This window comes from Cupressus sempervirens, chromosome 6 (genome assembly GCF_028749045.1).
Source record: "Cupressus sempervirens isolate cs-2001-9-10 chromosome 6, ASM2874904v1, whole genome shotgun sequence".
NCBI classification, from domain to species: Eukaryota; Viridiplantae; Streptophyta; class Pinopsida; order Cupressales; family Cupressaceae; genus Cupressus; species Cupressus sempervirens.
In genome coordinates this window covers 673,922,254-673,943,882 of record NC_143123.1, presented here as the reverse complement: position 1 = coordinate 673,943,882, position 21,629 = coordinate 673,922,254, and positions in this window count along the sequence as shown.

The following is a 21,629-nucleotide window of genomic DNA, read 5'->3' as shown; positions in this document are numbered from 1 at the left end:
AGACCTAGTGTGTCAATGATATCAGCGAGAGGGTAAGGCCATGAAATAGGAGGTTCATAAAAAATAGAGGTTTAGGGATATAGAGGGCAAGATGAAAATCGTAGAACCTAAAATGAGACCATAATGTGGTACGAAATATTTCTTACCCTAGGTTTGAACACACTCTTGAATATCCAAAACAAAGCTTTCAACTTTCAACCTTCTACCCTTGCTTAGAGTTAGACACAAAAGCTACACAATTGATAAATGAAAACACAAAGAACACAAGGCCAAATGCAGAATATTTTAGGGCAATTATTTCACTTAACATATAGAAAAGCCACACCATGCCTGATAGTGATATATTTTAGGTTGTGGCCTTATACAAAACATGAAATATACAAAGTCAGAGTCTTAGCTCATATCTTCTATCTTCTTCTATCTTCTAATCCTTTATGATCTTTTTATCACCTCTGCCTATCTGAAATCTACCACCTCTTCCTCTTTTTCTCTGATCATGTTTCTTTGCTAATCTTTCTTCAGCCTTCAAAGCATATTGATAAGATTTTTCCACATTATCAATCTTAACATAGATGATCTCATCTTGAATTGATGTCCTCAAACTATTCAAGTACCTTGTCACCTTATCAACCTTATCATCTACATGTCCAGATCTGATATCCAATTTGTAGAATTTCTCACTATATTCCTTCACACTTATGTCCTTTTGTCTCAAATTTTGCATCTTTCTCAACAAGTTAACTTGATAATCATCTTTTCCCATGTCTTGATATTTTCTTTCCCTCTCTTCTGTCTCTTAGTTTGCAAATGATCCCACCAAAGTGAAGCATGCCCCTTCAACTCGGTGATTGCTATATTAACCTTCTTATTATTAGGAGTACCTTCATACTCAAAGCATGTCCATCTCAACGATCCAATCCAACACAACATTAGTTTCAAGTCTTCCATCATAGAAAGAAACTTCAACAATAGGTCTAGCATTTTCCCTAGACAAAACTCTTAGGAGCCTTTCCTCATCTTGTCCAACCTCAGGTTAAATATTAGGATTTGGTGTTGCCTCTTCAACATCACTAATATGTTCAAGATGTACACCTCTTCTTTGCATTAGTCTCCAAAACTTCAAGTCTCACTGCAATCTACCTTAGCATGTCCATAATAGCATTATTTGTATTTCCTCTACCACAAACCATCTTGACAATAGTTCCTACAAGATCGTAACCTTCTACAAGTTATATGTCAGATTTTAGATCTACCACCTTACAAACAAATTCAACAAGGTTCTCCACAATCTAAGCCATAAGAAAGAACTCGCTCTAATACCACCTAATGTAGAGAGGTGCATGGAGAGACCTACAACAACATGTAGAATAAAATCAACTTGCAACCTTCTACCCTTACTTAGAGTTACACATAGAAGCTGAATAATTGATAAACAAAACCATAGAGAACAAAAGGCTAGACACAACATATTTTAGGTGTAATTATTTCACTTCACATAGAGAATAGCTGCAACATGTCCAGATGTGAGGCCTTTCGGGTTGTGGCCTTAAGTAAAATAGGAAATATACAAAGTTAGAGCCTTAGCTTGCATCTTCTATCATCTCCTCTCTTCTAATCCTTTTTGATCTTCTTACTTCATCTACCTATCTACTTTCCCACATCTAACCAAGCTTCTTTGATAGCCAGCTAAGCCACAAGTTGGCTACTCTAACATTAATTATAATTTAGGACCATACTCAAAAGAGTAAACACAAACCCATGCAAACAATCATATAAACCATGCGCACTTGAAGGTAGGTCAACACGTGCTAGGATTCAGTTCCTAACTGCATAAATGCCATATAATAAATCCAAACGATGCCAATCGAATCAACTCATTACTCAAGATAGAAATGATAGGAAAATAAGACCACAAAGATCAACATTGAACTCAAGAAATAGCCAACATAAGAACTTGCGCACTTGGGACAAGGATAAAGGATAAGTCCTCGACATGATAACAACTGCTCATGACCTACAAACAAAAGAAGCAATGACTACTTCACAAACAACAAACTAGTACAGATAAGTAGAAATATGTTTGGTTGATGCAAGATTGCCCAAAGACACAAGATGCTCTAGCACCATTACCAAATCTTCATTTCCCTTGAAAGACCAACCTATTAGAGTTATTATTGTCCACAACTTGGTAGAAAAGGGATAACCAAAATATCTCACTCTAAGGGAAAAATGTAATCATTGATATCATTAGAAAAAGTTGTTATAATAGGGTGTTTCAAAGGAAGAAAAAGGGGCTTTCATGCTCAGTGGAATATGATTAGTAAGCTATCATTCCCCAAAAATAACTCGTGTATACTATGACTCCTGTCAAGATTTTATTTATTTTTAAATTTTTTTAATTTTTTTTAAAATTTTAAATTTTAAATTTTAGTTATCACAAGGCACAAGGAGTTCACTCCTTTACTAGAAAGACCATAACAAATACCTAAGCATCTAGGTGTGGTCGAAATATTATTCCAAGTGATCATATGGCTATGAGCTCTAGCATTCATGTAAATATTATGATTACCTTGGTTACAACTATCAAGCTACAAAATTCATTGGTTGGATGTCAATATGCCCATATTTACCTTCTATTACAAATTATACAATTTTACTTGTGTTATTTTGTTACTTGAAAAATTAATGTATTCTTTATAAAATAAATTTGTGAGATATAACCAATTTATTTAATAAGTTTTTATTTTTTAAGAAATTTAAGTTTTATAATTTATTAAAAATATTTATAGTTTGAATTTATATATATGTTATTTATCTTTTGGTATGATTTTTAAACCAAAATTTTATTTTTTTGATTTAATAATTGATATATATATATATATATATATGTCAGTAAATGACCAAAGCCTTGTATTATAATTTAATGAATGAAAAAATTACATGGATTCTTCATTCAAATAGGCACTGGTAGGAAAGAATGGAGTAAGAAAACCTCTAGTCTTGCCCAGGACCAAAGTCCTATATTGTACAAAATAAAAAGGGGCATACCCTAGTTTACATCATCTCATTTTATTTAACATAAAAGTGTTTTACTCAAAATATTTTCTTGAGATGATGAAAAACAAGGTGAATCTAGCCCACAACTGGGAATTTCCTTTCTAGATTGCGAAATGTGGCTGGAAACTACATCAAAAACACTACTCACTTTCAAATAAGTTAGATGTCAGCTTAAAAGATCATATAAATAACCAAGTTTCAAATATCCATACTTTTTTATTATTAAAAGTAATCTATAATTCTAAGTGTTAATTGATCTAACATGTCTTTTAAGTGAACATTCTCAATTATAATTTACATGTTTCCTATCATTTGAAGGTCTAAGAATTTACTCCCTTACTTTAGATGCTTCTACCCGTTCTGAGATGATGTAGATCAATTCATGATGACAATAATTGATCAAAATTAATTGTTTTTAATATTTACTTTCTTAAATATGTACTATTAAAATTCATTTTAAAAAATAAATGCATAAATTACAATTTTGTTTTTTTAAAAGATATTGTAATTTGTAATATTATTGTTGGCATTATGATACATTTTTGTCATTAGTTACAACACTTATTGGATTCTGAATGCTTACCGAGCTCTCACCGGACATTCCTTTGTAAGCCAAGCTTTACCTAGTTCTCAGTGTTTACCGAGTGATTGAGGTGAACAAAGAAGTCAGTGTTTACCGAGTGATCGAGGTGAACAAAGCAGCCAGTGTTTACCGAGTGTTCGAGGTAAAGAAAGGAATAAGTTTTGACCGAGTGAAGATGTACTTAGTATTGACCGAGAACTTCGTGATAACCGAGCTCCTGAGGTTATCAAGGAAATTAATTTTATCGAGCTCAGACGGTTATCAAGGAAACTAACTATCATCGAGTCACAAGGTTCTATCGAGTGTTTCCTTTGATCACCGAGCTATAGTTCAGATAGAAGTGTTCACCGAGTGACATCTCTTCTACCAAGTCTCCAGTGGTTACCGAGTTTAGAACTACTCGAAGTGTTTAGTATGGACCGTGCCTTCACTTCTACCGAGTGCATGACGATGCCGAGTAACGCAGTGGATGCCGAGTATCAGAAGGACACCGAGTCAGTTCAGTGAACCCGAGTTTTTACGTTGGGCTGACTTTGTATAGAGATTTGCACTTGTTGTTTTGGCCGACCTTGCATGTATTGTTTATTTGGATGGTATATATATGCAATGTATTGTATCATTCAAATGTAATGGTAATGAATGAAAATGTGAAAGTGTGAAAGAAATACATGTGTGCGAAAGTATGTGTGCCGAGTTGTGAAGGTATTCAGCAAGGTCAAGTTTTGGAGCAGAAAAGTTTTATCTATCACATCAAGGTGAATCAGAGCATAGCGGATCTTATCAGCAATCAGTTGTAATCAGATCCACTGTTTCATTCTAACAGGTGAATCAGTTTTTGTAAATCCTTTAACAAGGTAGACTTAACAGTCTTTTGTAAATCTCCTAACAGAGTGCATACTTTATTGTATGTTTGTAAATCCTCTAACAAGGTGGATCTAGCAATCCTTTGTGCTCCTAACAGGGCAGATCACCAGAAGTGGTCATTGTAAGCCTTAACCGGCCAACTTCATACTGCAGTAACGAAGCTTTGTGGGTTTCATCCCCACCCCAGTTTTACTTTCTATTTGGAAGGTTTCTGGGTCACCAAATCTGTGTGTTCAAGTGTTGCAAATGATTTTGTTTCATGCTTACAGTAGGTTACTTGGATGAATGGTGAATATATCAGTATGCAGTTTTATTGTTTGAAATTTTAAAAGTTACTGATTCACCCCTCCCCTCTCAGTAACTTGTCATATCTTGAATATTTCCAACAATTATATAGTAATAAATTGTTGGAAATATAAATGGGAAAGTAAGTTCTAGTGGGGGTACGGGGTGGGGGGTTGCGTTGAATTAGTACTTAAAAATTTTACCATAAAATATTTCACCATTCATCCATCTAATAACTTAACAAATAAATCGAAATACTTGACCATGCATCACATCCATAGCATAATGTAAATCAACACATAACATAAGATTTTGGTTACCCATAAACCCTCCAAGGAGAAGGTAAAACTGCGGTGGGGATGACACCTATAAATCTTCACTACTACAACAATAAAGTGTGGCCAGTTATGGCTACAAAATTTTGATCATAAACTATGATCTACCATGTGAAAGGTCTGCCCTGTTAAAGGCTTATAAAGACTATTAGGTCTCACCTTGACTAAAAGATTAAACTCACAATTAAGTAAGCACACTGTTAGGAGATTTACAAAAGTATGCTAGGACTACTTTGTTAAGAGATTTACCTTGTATCACTTGTCAAAATGATTCAGTACCTGATCTTTTGGTTAACACCTTTCTACTAGATGTCAGATCTCCTCTTTACTGCTTATATCTTGATCCTCTTGATTGAATCTCTCTTCTCTGATGCTTCACTGCTTTTCTTCTCAAATGGTTCCGTTCTCATCAACTAGTTCTACAATATAGATCCTTTAGTTAAGCATCTTCTCCAAGCCTCCTTTCGCACATGATACTCCTCTTCATATCTTTACCATTTCTATACTCCCCCTTAGGGTTTACCTCTTTAAATAGGCATTCAGATATGATCTTAGGTAATATTCATCTACTTTGTTTGATTCTTATTGCCACTTAATGCTTCTCTTTTTCTTATTGATTGCATGGGTTTCCTTGGGATGCATGATATGAATTTATCCTTATCTCTAAATATAAAAAATTCAAGATTATGTTGGCCATAAATAGTTTACATAGGAGTTTGTGCCATTACAAACATCTATGTCATTGACTGGTATTTCAACATCAATAAGTTTCTAATGCTCAGCCTTAACTATGCTCTTATGCTATTTACTCGGCTCCTAAATGGCTTGGCACATACTATTGCTTGACACCTGAATCACTTGACACACATTGTTTTCTCAACATCTTAGTAACTCAGCACACATTGACTGCTCGTGACATACTAATTGGTCTAGGAACACCGTCAAAGTTATCCATTGCAAGCACATCAAAAGGATCAAAGAAAAATGGTTAGGGTAGTATTTGGATCTTGAATCCAATGTTAGAAATAATGTCCTATTTGTAAGGCAAGGAGATAATAAGTGTGTTATAAACCTAGTTATCTACCTTAGCCATTTTTTGGACAATTTCTAAGTTAGAATGAGATAAAGTAGTCTAGGAAGTTTAATAAAGGTTAAAATGTGACCATAACCTTTCTAAGTTTCTAAATGGACTTTAGGATTAAAGTTTTAGAAAGATTGTTAACACTTGTCAACTTCTTCACAAAGTTTTCAATATTGTCAATGTTACATAAGGCAACTTTTTGCCAAAAAGTGAAAGATTTGAATCCCAACATTCACAACCATCTTTAAGTTGGAACTTCTTGGGAATGGTTAAATAAGGTTGAGAAACCTTTCTTAATCAGAAGAGGAAAATTTATTGTATGCTTTTTATTGAAATCAATAAAATCCTATTGTTTTCCTATAGAAAATGTCTGAAATACTAGTTGTATAGAATTGTATGGATGTATATGTGCCATTGAAGGATTGGAAAATTTGAACTAGTGTCTTAGGAGACTATTGCAAGTGATTTGAAGTATTGAGGTTTGGTAGAATGAAAGTTATTCATTTTTGTGTGGTTGTTGGCTGCAAGAAGGCCCTTATTAGGGTTTTGACACAAAATTCCTCTTTCCTAGAGACTCCACCATGGGAAAAATATGAGCCTTGGTGGAAACAAAGTGGGGAGGATGTAGTTTAAGAATTTTGGGGTTTTAGATTAGGAGGAAGAAGATGTTAGGAGAAAACACTAAACCCTCTAGACATGCATCTAAATGTGACTTCTAGAAATTGGTTTTTGAGACACAACTTGGCCCAGAGGTGGAGTAGAAGCCTAAATCCTTGGATTTAGATGTTTTGTGATATTACTCAAGTGTTCCAATTGTTTTTATAAGAATATGACTTGATGTTCTAGTACTTACTTTGGAAAAGTAACCTAATAGCCCTATTAGGCCTCGGAGAGAATTCTAGACAACTAGAGTTAGGAGATTGGTCAGGGGTCCTAACTTGGAAGGGGTTGTTGGTTGGTGGATTGAAGAGTTTGGAGGTGGTCAAGAATTTTTATGGAGGAGTTCCATATAGGTTTCCTTCAGAAATCCATGATTTTTCCTTATAGCCCTAAATAGAGGTTTGGGTACCTAGATTAAATTTCAAAAACATTTCTTGTGGATTTTGTGTTTCCAAAATTTAAGGTTTGAGTGTTATTGTTGATAGAGACCATATTCCATCCCTAAAAAATTTGGTCTTAGGTTGTGTCCTGTCATGCCATAAAGGTGTCCTAGACTTTGAAATAGATCTAGTCTAGATATTGTGGGTTTTGGGAACCATTGTCAGAGCCTTAGATTGTATTGGGAAAGTGGTTTTGGGAACTCCAAGTAACAAATTTGCTATGGTTTTGGGATCTTCTGCACTAATGCTTAGCACTAACTATCATATCTCTTGACATGTATTGTTTGGACACTTATGCTTGGCATGCTTGGATTGCTCGGCTCACACTGATCAACGAAGTTGCTAGATAATGACTAAGTATTTTGTCACTAATTTTTCAAAACCATAATGAGATTAACAATATCCCTCTTTGACATGAGTGACAAAAACACTTTGTCATGGCATATATAATCTCACTTCTTGCATAAGTTAGACAATGTATAATTTCTGCTTGGTCTCTATACAAAATTTCAAAATCTCAAAATTTGCAAAAATGTTGTCATTACCTTGTGACTCCTCTTAAGTAAATACTTCATTCTAGTTCTCTAACTCCCTTTGAGTAGATATCTACCTTGGGAAATTCTCAAAATTTGCAAAATCTTCAAAATCCCCTTTTTGACACTTATGTCACTGAGGGATGTACACTTAAAGTGTATTTATCCAAAAATGGTTTTCATACTTGCATTATGATTCCTAACATAGAATCCCAATTGTCTCTGGCTACATCTAATGATTGGATCTAAATTTCTAATTTTTTTTGCCATGTCAATTATAGCTTCTTATGCAGAAAGATGTGAATCTTTCTTCATCAATATCTCTATAAAGGCTAGTTCTTTTTGTAAAACTTTCATGTGCGGGATCAACATGGATTCAATGTTGGTCAAAGTTGATCTTATGTTTGCATCTTTTTCTTACAACTAAACAAGTCTTCCATGTGTCAACAATAATATTTGAAAGTGTAATTGACTGGAGCTAGAAGATGTCTTCAATGAAGATCCAGTAGACTTAAGAGCTCCTTGCAACCTATCAATTGTTTGGCGAGTTTCTTGAGTAAATAAATCAACATTGCATAATTTACTATATAGAGAGTAAATGATATCCAAAACTTTCTTCACACTGTCCATCTTAGTTGACAAATCAACAGGTGTCTTAGTTCAATAGCACAGGATATATTATCCATGACCTTAGTGTGAAACCTCTTTTGAGACCATTCCAATAACTTGACATTAGTCTCTATGTCCTAATCTTTTATCCTATGAACTATATGTACAAGTTGTTCTATGATGGGCTTATTGGACATAGAATCTGAAATATCAAAAGCATCTACAAAAATATCTTTAATATTATGCAAAACTTATTTTTTCTTATGCTCTCTCTTGAGCTTTTCTTGCTTTGATTTTTGTTGTAAAGCCTCTTGAAGAACTTCCATTTGTTCAAGTGTGACTGTTGTAGGATTGAATTGTGGTAACATAATCACCTCATCCCAACTAACATCCTCAAATGATGTTTTGGGTGTGCTGGTACTCAGTATTGATATTTGCAATGGAATTGCTTGAGTACTTAGTTTATGAAGAGTTTGGTTGCTGGGGGTGATGTAGTAACTAGCAAGGTAACCAATGTCTGTATGACCACCTAATCCTCAGTCCTAGTAGTCATCTTATGCTTTTATCTTTATTCATCCTCCTTATGATATTCAAGATATTTTAGTGAGGTGGATGTAGGACTATCTTCCTTACCCATATTTTTTTCACTTCCCTCTTTATCAATTACCACTACTTACTATATACCCAATATTTGTAGAGTAGGTAGTGATGTGTCTAGTGTAGCTACCTCTCTCTCTTCCATTTCAATTAAAAATGTATGCATTGAAGATGGTGTATTGTTAAGATCATCTTTCCTCTCCAAAACCTTGTCCTGACATGTTGATTGTAATTGTGATTCTTTTTCCTTATCTTCTACAACAAGTGGGGGCACAATAGATGTACCTTTTTGTACTTTTTTCTTAGTGGATTCAATCTCAAAATTTTGAGATTGATCAATCTTGACCAATATAGGATTGGTGCATGGTATAGCTATATTGGCATATTCTTGTTATAATTTCTTTATGTCATCATCACTGAGTGGATTTACATTCTGTGTGCTATTGTCGGTGGTGTCCTCTATAGTTATAGAGTCTCACTGACTCTCTTTCTCTTCCTCTGGAGGATTGATGTCTAGCATATTATTATATGTTTCCTCTTGTGTGCCTTCCCTTGTTGTTTCTTCCTTCTCTTCCACTACTTTTTTGGTCAACCCATAGATTGATTTCCAATGTAATGTACTTTAGTTTACCACCTCTTCAACTTGATTCCTCAAAATATGAAAAGTTCTATATGTAGGAGAAAATATCCCTTTGTACTTATTTATAGCCTTTTTAATCATATCCTTATCAAGAGTAGGCATAACTTGAGCTAAAGTAGCCTCTCTAATTTATTTTTTCAGTCATCATACTGAAATTCCATTTTTGCTCAACTCTCTCATGTAAGCTTTTAGGTAATGAGTTAGCAATCTCTAAAAGAGTGGTTTTGAAAGTAGCCATCATATCATATATAGCTTCCTCAATATTTTTCTTGTCTCCTTTATCTAACTTATCAAAATCAATATGTCGAAATCCTGACAAATCTACATTATTCTTTACATTCTCACATAGATTATTTATATCAAATGATGGATTATGGCTTACCACTTTGAATTGACTCATGTCATCTGATTCTAATATCTCCTTGTCTGATTCATCTTGGAGTTTGAGACTCCTTGGTTTCTTTGCAGGCTATCTCGGCTCTATAGTATCACTCTTTCTCTTGCCTTTAGATTGTGATTCTTTTGCTAGTGTAGTGGCTGTCCTAGTGGTTGACCTTGTCAAAGGTGCAATTGGCTTCTATTTTTTCTTCTTTGTTGTCTTCTTTGGCTTTTGAACTTTCTTCTGATGTGCCTTCCTCTTCTTTCTAGTTTCCTTAGGCTCTTCCTTGACTCCCTCTTCATCATTTGAGCCTTGATCCTCACCTAGTCCTTGTGTTATCTATAGAGGTCCTTGATCTTGTTCTTCTTATTCTTCTTCTTCTTCTTTACCAAATTGTTCCTACATATTCTTCATCAATTTGTTCCTCTTCTTGTCAATCATGGTAGTTTACAAGTTGATAGTAATACTTGACTTTTCTTCTTCATAATTACCAAATACCATAACATTCTTGTCTATACTCTCTGCTAGTAATGCAATGATGGTTGCAGATGCTTCATCAATATTCACCTCATAAGATAAATTTTTTAACCATCTGACCCTTGGAATAACCGCTTGAACATATGTATAGTCAACATCTACTAGTAAAAAAACATCATTATAATGTTGCTCTGCTAGAGATACATGAATTCTTGATCTCTTCTTTGTTGACTTCTTAAAATCTTCAAATTAGCTAGTCATAATTGAATCAAAATTCTCTCCTAGTTGATCAATGCACTCTCCTATCTGCTGAATAATAGACCAACTAGTCTTCCATACTACTTTTCCAAATGTAGGAAATGTGTTTTGTACATAGAAGAATGTGAAAAAAAAGGAGTGGGCCAAACTTACATGAAGAGTTCTTTGCTTTCCTGATTGCTTCAAAGTTTTTTGATAGTTGTTGAAGTTGTAGCTCGGCTAGGTCATAGTTGTGATCTCTCTTGACAAATTTGTAACCTAGGTCAATGACAATGTATGGCACACTATTGAGTCGGCTAGACTAGTAGAATTTGTGTGCTATCACACACACTGTAAATGCAATAATAGGGTATGTAATTGTATCAATGTACATTCCCCTTTTGTTCCATATTACTCTTGTAGCCTTCTCAATTACTTCCTTGGTGTCACGCCTTATCGTCTTGGTATTGTCTAGGGTAGGATACCCTATTACCCTATGAAATATTCATTTTTATATCTTGATAGGACCATTCTCCAACTATAGTTTGTTGTCATGAATTTGGCTCAACATGATCTTAATCCATTCTATTTTGAAAACTTGGGGAAAATCTAGGGCATAGGTTAACCCTTTATGCTCAACAATCTTGTTTTCTTCCTTCGGGATTCCATTTTCACATAACTTCTAATATGTATCTCTGATCTCTAGGTCTCCAACCTCTCCTACCTTACACATACAACAATATCTCACATTATGTATCATTAAATTTTTTGTTGGAATCACTGACAATGCACCTGATGGATCTCCCTTAAATGCTATCTTAGGTATGGCTCAAAACTTAAGAGATTTTTGTACATCATTACTAATCAGCTGAACATTAGTAACCTCTTTTCCTTCCTTCCTTTCTACTATTGAAGAAATTTTTTCCATTTTAACTTGCTAGGGTTTGCAAACGTGAAAACAATGTAACTCAACACAAGTGAAATACCTTTTGATTCAATGAAAATTGTCATCTAGCAGTTGAATCATCTTTGCACTTGATGGAATCCTCTTTCACAAATTGCCTTCTTTCTCTTCAATCATTTGATAAGTGAAAATGACTCAAAAATTGACTGTATAGCCTTGAAAACCTTGCATTTAATGCTTAGTGCTTACACAGTTGTAAGCTCGGTTGCCATAGGATTTTTAATGTGCTCAGTCAATATAGCTAACTTGGAAACCATTGTAATTCATTCATTACTCGACAACAAAAAATATATAATAATGATAGAATAACTCTCTCTTCTAATCACTTCTTTGCATCTTAATTTATGTTGATAAATCCTTTTCATATCTTAAATTCTTGGAACTAATGCAAAATATATCATTTCAAGTGTCAGTTCCATACATACCTTTGATTGCCTAGTTGGGGGTGATGTGATCACCTAATCCATTGGATAAAGTAACCTCATCTTGGCTCGTTGTGATAAAATCTTCTTTCTTTCTCCATGTCTTGTTCATCTTGATCTTTACCTTTTTAGCATCTACCTTTCATTTGCCTTTGTTGAATTCATTACCCAATGTAGGTGACCAAGTTGGGAAGTTTCTGCTTACATGATCGACCTTAAGAAAACTAAAGCATACAATCTCATTCAACCACCTTTTGTAATTGCCTCTAAAGTGTGTCCTTATGAAATTTTCATCAACATGACCATATTATTTGCAATAGTGACAACTATACCTTGTATTGTAATCCCAATTGTAAGAATTTCCATGATGATGTACCTTTGTTTGTTTGTTTGATGTCAACTTAGGTTTGGATCTACATTCATATGCTTTGTGTCCATACTTCTGACAGTTGTAACAATATCCTTCAAATCTCTGAGTGTTGATGGTCTTGGTCTTGTATTCATGTGCCTGATGTCCTTGCTTCTTGTAGTTTTGGTAGTGTCCCTTGTATTTTTGCTTAGGGTTTTGATTACAAGTATTACTTCAGTAAAAATTTGTGATGTGAACTATTTTTCTATAGTGATGGCAAGTGGGTTTTTTGTTCTTTCCTTTGTCACTCCCTTGTTCACCACTTGTAGATGATTCTCCTTTCTCAGTAGTAGAATATCCTAATCTAGCAATATCACCATTTATTCTTAGTGTTCTCATTAGTTCTTCAAAGAAATTTATGGCTTCACTCGGCTTATTAAATTGTTCAATGAATTCCTTTTATGCTTGTAATTCATTCCGTGATTGAGCTTCTTGTTTCCTTTTTAGATTCCTAACTTCTTCATTTAGGCAATTATTCTTTTTTATTAGATCTACAATTGCTACATCAAATTATCTAGAGTTCTTGTCCTCAAACAATCTTGTACTGTCTTCTTCTTGATATTGAGTGTCATTTTGTTGAATGACTAGATCCTTTCTTCTCTTTAATGATTACTGCAATTCATCTCTTGCCTCCTTTAGTTGATGCAAGGCAAGCTATATTTCAATCTTTTGATTCTCAATAGTTTTTTCGAATTTGTAGACTTCCATCTTCAAGATCTCTCCTCTCTAATTATCAAACTTTACTTTCTAGAGAACAAGGCTTTGATACCAATTTTTGGAAATATAAATGGGAAAGTAAGTTTGAGAGGGGGGGGGGGGGGGGGGTGGGGGGTGGGGTGGGTGGTGAATTAGTACTTAAAACTTTTACCATAAAACATTTCACCATTCATCCATTTCATAACTTAACAAATAAACCGAAATACCTAACCATGCATCACATCCATAGTATAATATAAATCAACACATAACACAAAAGATTTTGGTTACCTAGAAACCCTCTAAGGAGAAGGTAAAATTGGGGTGGGGATGACACCCACAAATCTTCACTACTATAGCACTAAAGTGTGGCCAATTATGGCTGCAAAGTTTTGATCATTAACTATGATCTACCTTGTGAAAGGTTTTCCCTATTAAAGACTTATAAAGACTGTTAGGTCTCACCTTGACTAAAGGATCTAAACTCACAATTAAGTAAGCACACTATTAGGAGATTTACAAAAGTCTATTAGGACTAATCTATTAAGATATTTACCTTGTATCACCTATCAAATTGATTCAATACCTAATCCTTCTGTTAGCACCTTTTTGTTAGATTTTAGATCTCCTCTTTATTTTTTATATCTTGATCCTCTAGACCAAATCTTTCTTCTCTGACCCTTCACTTCTTGTCTTCTCAACTATTTCTATTCTCATCAACTAGTTCAGCAATACTGATCCTTCAATTAAGCATATTGTCCATGCCTCCTTTCACACATGATTCTCCTCTTCATATCTTTATCATCACTATACTCCCCCTGAGGGTTTACCTCTTTTAATAAGCATTTGGAAATGATCTTAGCTAATAATCAATTGCTCTGGTTGATTCTTATTGCTGCTTAATGCTTCCCTTTTTCTTATTGTTTGCATGGGTTTTCTTGAGATGCGTGATATGACTTTGTCCTTATCTCTAAATATCAAAAATTCAAGATTATGTTAGCCAAAAATAGTTTACATAGGAGTTTGTGCTATTACAAACATCTATGTCATTGACTAGTTACTCGACATCAATAGGCTTCTAATGCCCAGTCTTAACTGTGCTCTTATGTTGTTTACTTGGCTCCTGAATGGCTCAACACATACTGTTGCTTGACATCTGAATCACTTGGCACACACTATTTTCTTGGCACCTTCTATTTGCTCGACATCTAAGTGACTCAACACACATTGACTGCTCATCACATACTAATGCTCAACACCTGAATCACTTCGTACACACTATTTGCTTGGCACCTACTATTTTCTCAGTACCTGAGTGACTCAGTGCACATTGACTACTTAGCACATACTAATGCTCAACACTAATTGTCATATCACTAGACATGTATTGTCTGGACACTTATGCTCGGCATGCTCTGATATCTCGACTCACATTGATCAACTAACTTGCTAGACAATGACTAAGTATTTTGTTACTACTTTGTCAAACCATAATAAGATTAACATAAATAATTAAAAATATTATAATTTTTAAGAAGTGCTAAGTAAAGATAAAATAAAGAAAATAAATCTAAATGATTATCCTTTTTTATAGATAAAAGGCACCAAAATAATTAACTAATCTAACATACAATTTTTTAAAATATAACATTGTTCTATTTTTTTAATATATTCGTAATCTAGAAATAATAATAATAATCAAATTATCATAAATATAATTTTAAAATTTTAATATAATTTTTACTTATACTTAACATTTTCCATCTTTTTAAATATATGTATTACTTAACATATTTTTTATTACTAAACTAAATTAAATTTATGAATATAATGAATCTTGACATTTTATGACTTTTCAAATTTATATTTTATATTAACCTTTATTTGTACTTTAAAGTCAAATTTAATACTTAATTTGCTTGCATTTTCAAAATATTAAATGACATTGTAATGTTCTTCATTCAATTTTTAAAGACTATTTCATTTTTTTTAATAAATTGTGATAGTTTATTATTTTTGAACATGTCAATCAATTGTATTCAAGTATTTTTAGCTCATTGTAATTTTTTTAAAGTTAAAATATTTTTCATCAATTAAATATACTATTAAAAATAATTTCTCTCCACTATAATTGGTTCAACATATAGATATTTTATTTTTCTAAAGCTCCCTCCATATTGTATTTTTAATGACAACATTTTATATAGATATACACACATTGTAATTAAATGTTATTGCCTTGATTTAAAAAGTTAAACATTTGAAACTAGCATAAATTAACCAATTGATTTGTTTGTTCTTTAACTTCTAAATTTTATCTTTGAAGAATTATTTTCTTCTCAATTTTTTTTAAATTTCAAGTCCTTTTTATAATTTTAAATTTTTTAATAACTTTCAATTTGTCTTTGTTTATCAATATTTTCTTAAATGATTAAGTTTTATTGACCATAAAAATGAAACAACTTAAATGATATTATTTTTGAAATTTTAGTTTGAAAATTTTCTTCTACAGAATTTTTTTACCTAAACTAAATATCTTAGAATTACCAAGCATTCACTAAACAAAATAACAAATAACAAAATGGAAAATGAATTTTCTATATGATGAGTGCAAATTGTTGAAAACAATTGATTAGTTGTATATTGTCTTTGATGTTACACAAAATGTCATATCTTTACGAGTCAGTGTATGCTAAACTCACTCAAGTGATGAAGACAGTTTGTTATATCTGCCAATAATTTTAATTTTTACCAAGTTCAGAGATAGTGTCTACCAAGTTCACTCAGGAACCTAAGTAAAGTTCAATGTTAACTGAGCTCACTCAGTTAACAAAGGAAAGTTGGATGGAACCAGTGTTAATCTAGTTCACTTTGTTATCAAAGGAAGTTCACGATGTTGTAGTGTTAATCAAGTTTACTTGGTTAACCTAGGAAAATTATTTCAGAAGTTAGTATCTACCAAGCAGGGTCAACTAACAAAGTATTTTCTTGTTTTGGCATATTGAGTTTAAAGGATTTGTTTGTTGGTTCTAGCTAACTAAAGAGATCAAGTATTATTGTTATAAGTTGTATTCAAGCCAACTTGATAATGTACATGATATAAGTATAAGGTCAAGTTGTGGATTGAAGATAAGTGAGAATGTGTGGAAGATAAGAAGATGCTTAGAGGAAACAAATTGGAAGGATACACAAAATATCCTATTGGGTTGCAATGATTAACCTAATCTGGAAGGATCAAGTATTCAAGATCTAAAATCAACAATATAGTTGCATCATTGATCAGGTCATTTCATTGTTAATCTTTAACCATTGTAGCAGTGAACTAAATCTCTTAATAGAGTTAGCCTAACAACTATTCGCCAAATCCTCTAACACAATGACATTTATAGATTGATCCTTTGATAGGGTCACACCTAACTATGTGTTTTGTAACCTTTAATAGTGTTGGCTCCTAATAGGGCTCACTTTAGAAGAGTGAAAAATAGTAACTAGTTACAATTGGTGGTTTTTCCAAAATTGGGTTTCCACGTTAAATCTTGGTATCACTTGTGTTTGTGCTATTTATTTTATGTGTACGTAACTAAGTTAATTAAGTTTAATCACACTTAACATCTTAATCTATTCATGTTCAGTATTTGCTGAGTAACAATTGATATTATAGTGCTTGCCAAGTTACAACATATTGTCAGTGTTAACCAAGTGCATGTGTGTTAATTGAGTAACAACAATTTTAGCAGAGTTTGTATTTTGTATTGACATCTAAGGGATATGGGATTTTTTTTTGTGGTAATTGATTTACCCCTCCCCTCTCAGTTACTCCTCTTATATTTTCAACAATTGGTATCACAGCTTTTGGTGGTTGCAGAGAAGGTATCACGGACTTAAGCTAAAGATCAAGATGCCTTATAGAAGAGAGATTCCCAAGTTGAAGAAAGATAATTTGGAGGCATGGAAGGAACTTATGAAGCTACATCTAGGAACCATCAGTGTTTCAAGTCTAAAATATTTGAATACCTAGTATAAGGCTCCTATTGGAACTTTGAGTATGGAGGAGATTTTTGAAAAGAAGAATCATAACATTATGATGATTGATATTGCATCCACTCTTAACTATGCTAAATTTGATGAAGTCAAAGGGTGTGCTATTGCTCATGAGATGTGGACCAAGCTAAAAGATATCTATAGAGGTGATGATATTGTGAGAGGAGCCAAGATAGAAAGCTTGAGAGGTTAGTTCGATCAGAAGAAGATGTGGGAAGATGAAAATGTTGCAAAATATGTTGAGAGAATCAAAGCTAGTGTAAGTGCAATAAAAGCCTCTAGAGGGATAATTGATGATGTCATAGTTGTAAGCAAGGTACTTGGAACCCTTCTTCCAATCTATGTAATTAGAGTTTCAGCTATTCAAGAGATGCGATGTAATCCCAATAATAAGATAAATTTGGATGCTCTAGTGGGAAGGTTGACAATATTTGAGCTAGATAACTATGATAATTATGTTTCTAGTTCTAGCAATTTTCAGTCTGCATTTGAAGCTAAGTTGTCACTCAAGAAGAAAGATGCAAAGTCTAAAGGCAAACAATCTAAAAGTGAAGAAGAAGATAGTTCTAACAGTGAGCTTGAAGCCATTGAACCCTACTTGCAAGAAGATATCCCAAAGGCAAAGGAAAGTACAAAGGTAAAATTCCTCTAATCTATTTTTCTTGTAAAGAAGTTGGCCACATTTTTACAAGGTGTCCAAATAGAGAAGAAAAAGAAGAAAAGAAGAACAACAAGTACAAAGGCAAGAAAATTTTCAAAATCTATAAAGACTACAAGGATAAAGTTAAGAAGTCTTGTTTCATGGCCAAAGATTCTGATAGTAGTAATGATGATGAAATAGTTTACATTGCTATAAAAGATGAATCAGATAACGAAGATGATAAGATGGCACTTATTTATCATGTTAGAAAAAATGATACATGTATTATTGATATTGGTTATTCTCATCATATGACTAGTGATAAAACAAAGTTTGAACATATCGAACACTATGATGGTGGAAGTGTAAGATTTGGAAACAATAAACCATGTTGCATAAAAAGAAAATGTTGTATTTCTCTAACCAATGGACTTATATGTGACAATGCTTATTGGGTTAAAGGACTGAAGCATAATCTACTGAGTATGGCACAATTGAATAAAATTGGATTCAAGGTAGAATTCATGAATGGGAAGGCCAAGCTACTAGATTGAACATGAAATCTAGTTTAGTATGGTAATCAAACAAAAGGTAACTTATTCTACCTAGATCTAAGTGAAAGTTTAGGTTTTGTTGCTCAAGTAGAAGAAATCTAGATATGGCATAAAAAAAAATTTCATGTGAACTTTGATAACCCAATCAAGATAAGCAAAAAAGAGAGAGTAAGAGGTATTCCTAGTTTGAAGAAACCTGATATGGGCATGTGCAAAAATTGTCAAATTGGTAAGATGGGAAAGGAAAGTTTCAAGAGAAAGAACTATCATTTTGAAGAAGTCTTAAAGTTGGTTGATACAGACCTTTGTGGACCTATTGGCATAGAGAGATATAGTGGAGATAAGTATTTCATTTTATTTTTTGATGATTATTCCAGGATGATGACAATAATGTATCTGAAAGATAAGTCTAAAGCTTTTCAAAAGTTCAAGTGGTATCTGGCTAGAGTTGAGAAAGAAACATGAAAGAAGCTGAAATGTTTGAGATTAGACAGAGGAGGAGAATTCATTTGTAATAAATTCAGAGAATTTTGTACCAAGAAAGGAATCAAAAGATAAGTATATATCCTTGGTACACCTCAACATAATGGTATACCAAAAAGAAGGAACAAATCAATCATAGATTGTGCAAGAACCTTGATGATAGAAAATAATGTTGTAATCAAATACTAGAAGGAAACAATTAAGGCAACAGTTCATACCTTAAATAGAGTACAGCTAAAGAAAGACTCAAATTAGACTCCTTATGAACTATGGTATGGCTATAAATTTAATATAAGTTACTTGAAAAATATTTGGTAGAAAATGTTATATCTTGAAGGAAATTAAGAAAGTTAAATTTGATGTCAAAAGTGATGAAGGCATATTCCTAGGATACTCCAGCAAAAGTAAAGCATACAAATGTTTGAATCTAGCCACTCATAATATCATAGAAAGTGCACATGTGAAAATTGATGAGTTTACAAAAAAAAGTGAAGAAGAGAGCAACAAAGAACTTGAAGACTACATAAATTTTATTTGCTTTGAACCTGATACATTGCCTAATCCAATTGGAAGTCAGAAAACTTCACCTCATGAGTCTCGAAAATATCCAAAAGTTATCGAGTTTTAGCTAGTGCAACTTGAGTCATAGTCTGAAGGACACGAGTCGTAGTTAGAAGCTACTAAGTTGTAAGCAATACAACTCAAGTCTAAGTCAAAAGGACCCAAGTCACAGATAGTGGGACCCAACCATGATGAAGAAGATCATTGTGAGGCAAGTGAAATGCACTCTAAATTCAAAGTACCTATACTTACAATAAATGTCAGAAGGAACCATGCACCTAAGGAAATCTTTAGAGAAAATTTAGAAGGTACAATGGCAAGAAACAAATTGGAAGGTACATGTTTGCTTACTAAATTTGAAACTAGAATAGTTAAAGATGCTTTGGATAATGAAAGTTGGATTGAGGCAATGAATGGAGAAAGAAAAGATAGAAAAGAATAATACTTAGACTCTTGTTCCTAGACCCAAGGATTAGAATGTAATTGGCACTAAGTGGGTGTTCAAAAAAAAGCTGAATGAAGATGGATAAGTTTCAAGAAACAAAGTAAGGTTAGTATGCAAAGTTTATTCTCAAGAGGAAGGTATTGACTATGGTGAACCTTTTTCTCCTATTACAAAATTAGAAGGTGTTAGAACTCTACTTGCTTATGGTGCACATAAAGGATTTAAAGTGTATCAGATGGATGTGAAATCTACGTTCTTGAATGGAATTCTAGAAGAAGAAGTATACACAAAGCAACTTGAAGGTTTTGTAGATCCTAACAAAAAGGATATGGTTTGTAAACTGCACAAAGCATTATATGGTCTCAAGCAAGCTCCTAGAGCTTTGTATGAAAGACTTCATAATTATTTGATGAAGATTGGTTTTCAAAGGACAAATGATAACAACAACCTATACATCAAAGAAGGACTAGATAAGAAGGTTGTGTTGGCAGAAATCTTTGTGGATGATACATTGTTTACTGTAAATGATGATTTGTGCAAATCTTTTTTAGAGGAAATGAGTAAAGAAATTGAGATGTCAATGTTTGGAAAAATAAAATTCTTTGTTGGCTTGCAGATTCAATAGAAGAAAGATGGTATATACATTACTCAATCTAAATATATTAAGGAGATACCAAAGAAGTTTGGAATGTAGGATTTGAGACTAGTTGGAACACCTATGTCTACTAGATATAAGCTTTCCAAAAATGATGATTCCAAGAAGGTAGATTAGACCAAATATAGATTTATGATTGGAAAACTTTAGTATGTAGTATACACTAGTCTTGATATTGCTCTTATAGTTGGTATGGTGGCAATATTTTCAGCTAATCCTAAAAAAAATCATATGATGGAAATAAAGAGAATCACGAGGTATCTAAAGGGTAATGAAGAATATAGATTATGGTACAAGAAAGGAGGCAACTTAGATTTGAAAGCCTTCACTGATGGAGATTGGGCATGAAGTGTTGATGATTGGAAGAGCACTAGTGGTAGAGCATTCTTTCTTGGTAAGAGACTAGTGTCTTAGACAAGTAAGAAACATAATTGAAAATCTTAGTCTACAACAAAGGCCAAGTATGTTGCAATAGTAGTCAATTGTTCCAATATTGTTCGGTTCAAACAACTATTGGCAAGTGTGAATGTAGAAATCAAGGATCTAGTGGTTATATTCCTAATAACACTAGTGCAATCAATATTTGTGATGCATATCAAGACTAAGCATATTGCAATAAAATATCATTTTTTGAGAGAATTAAGACAAGGAGGTGAGATTGGAATATGTGAATACTAAAGAACAAATTGTAGACATATTCACCAAGCCATTACCTAAGGATGCATTTTTGTATCTAAGAGGTAAGCTAGGTGTTATTTCCCAACTAAATCTCACTAAACAACATTTAGTGATGCATCAACTACGTATTTTGGAAGATCAGCCAAATTGATGAAATAATGAAAGGGTAGATTGTATATGAATCAGTACATTAGGCACATTGAAATTCACTACATAATGTCTTTGGCATAAGATGTCAAAGAGGGAGAGTTTTTTGTGTCGTATCATAGAAATTTTGTAAAGAAAGAGTTTGCTACCTCAAAGA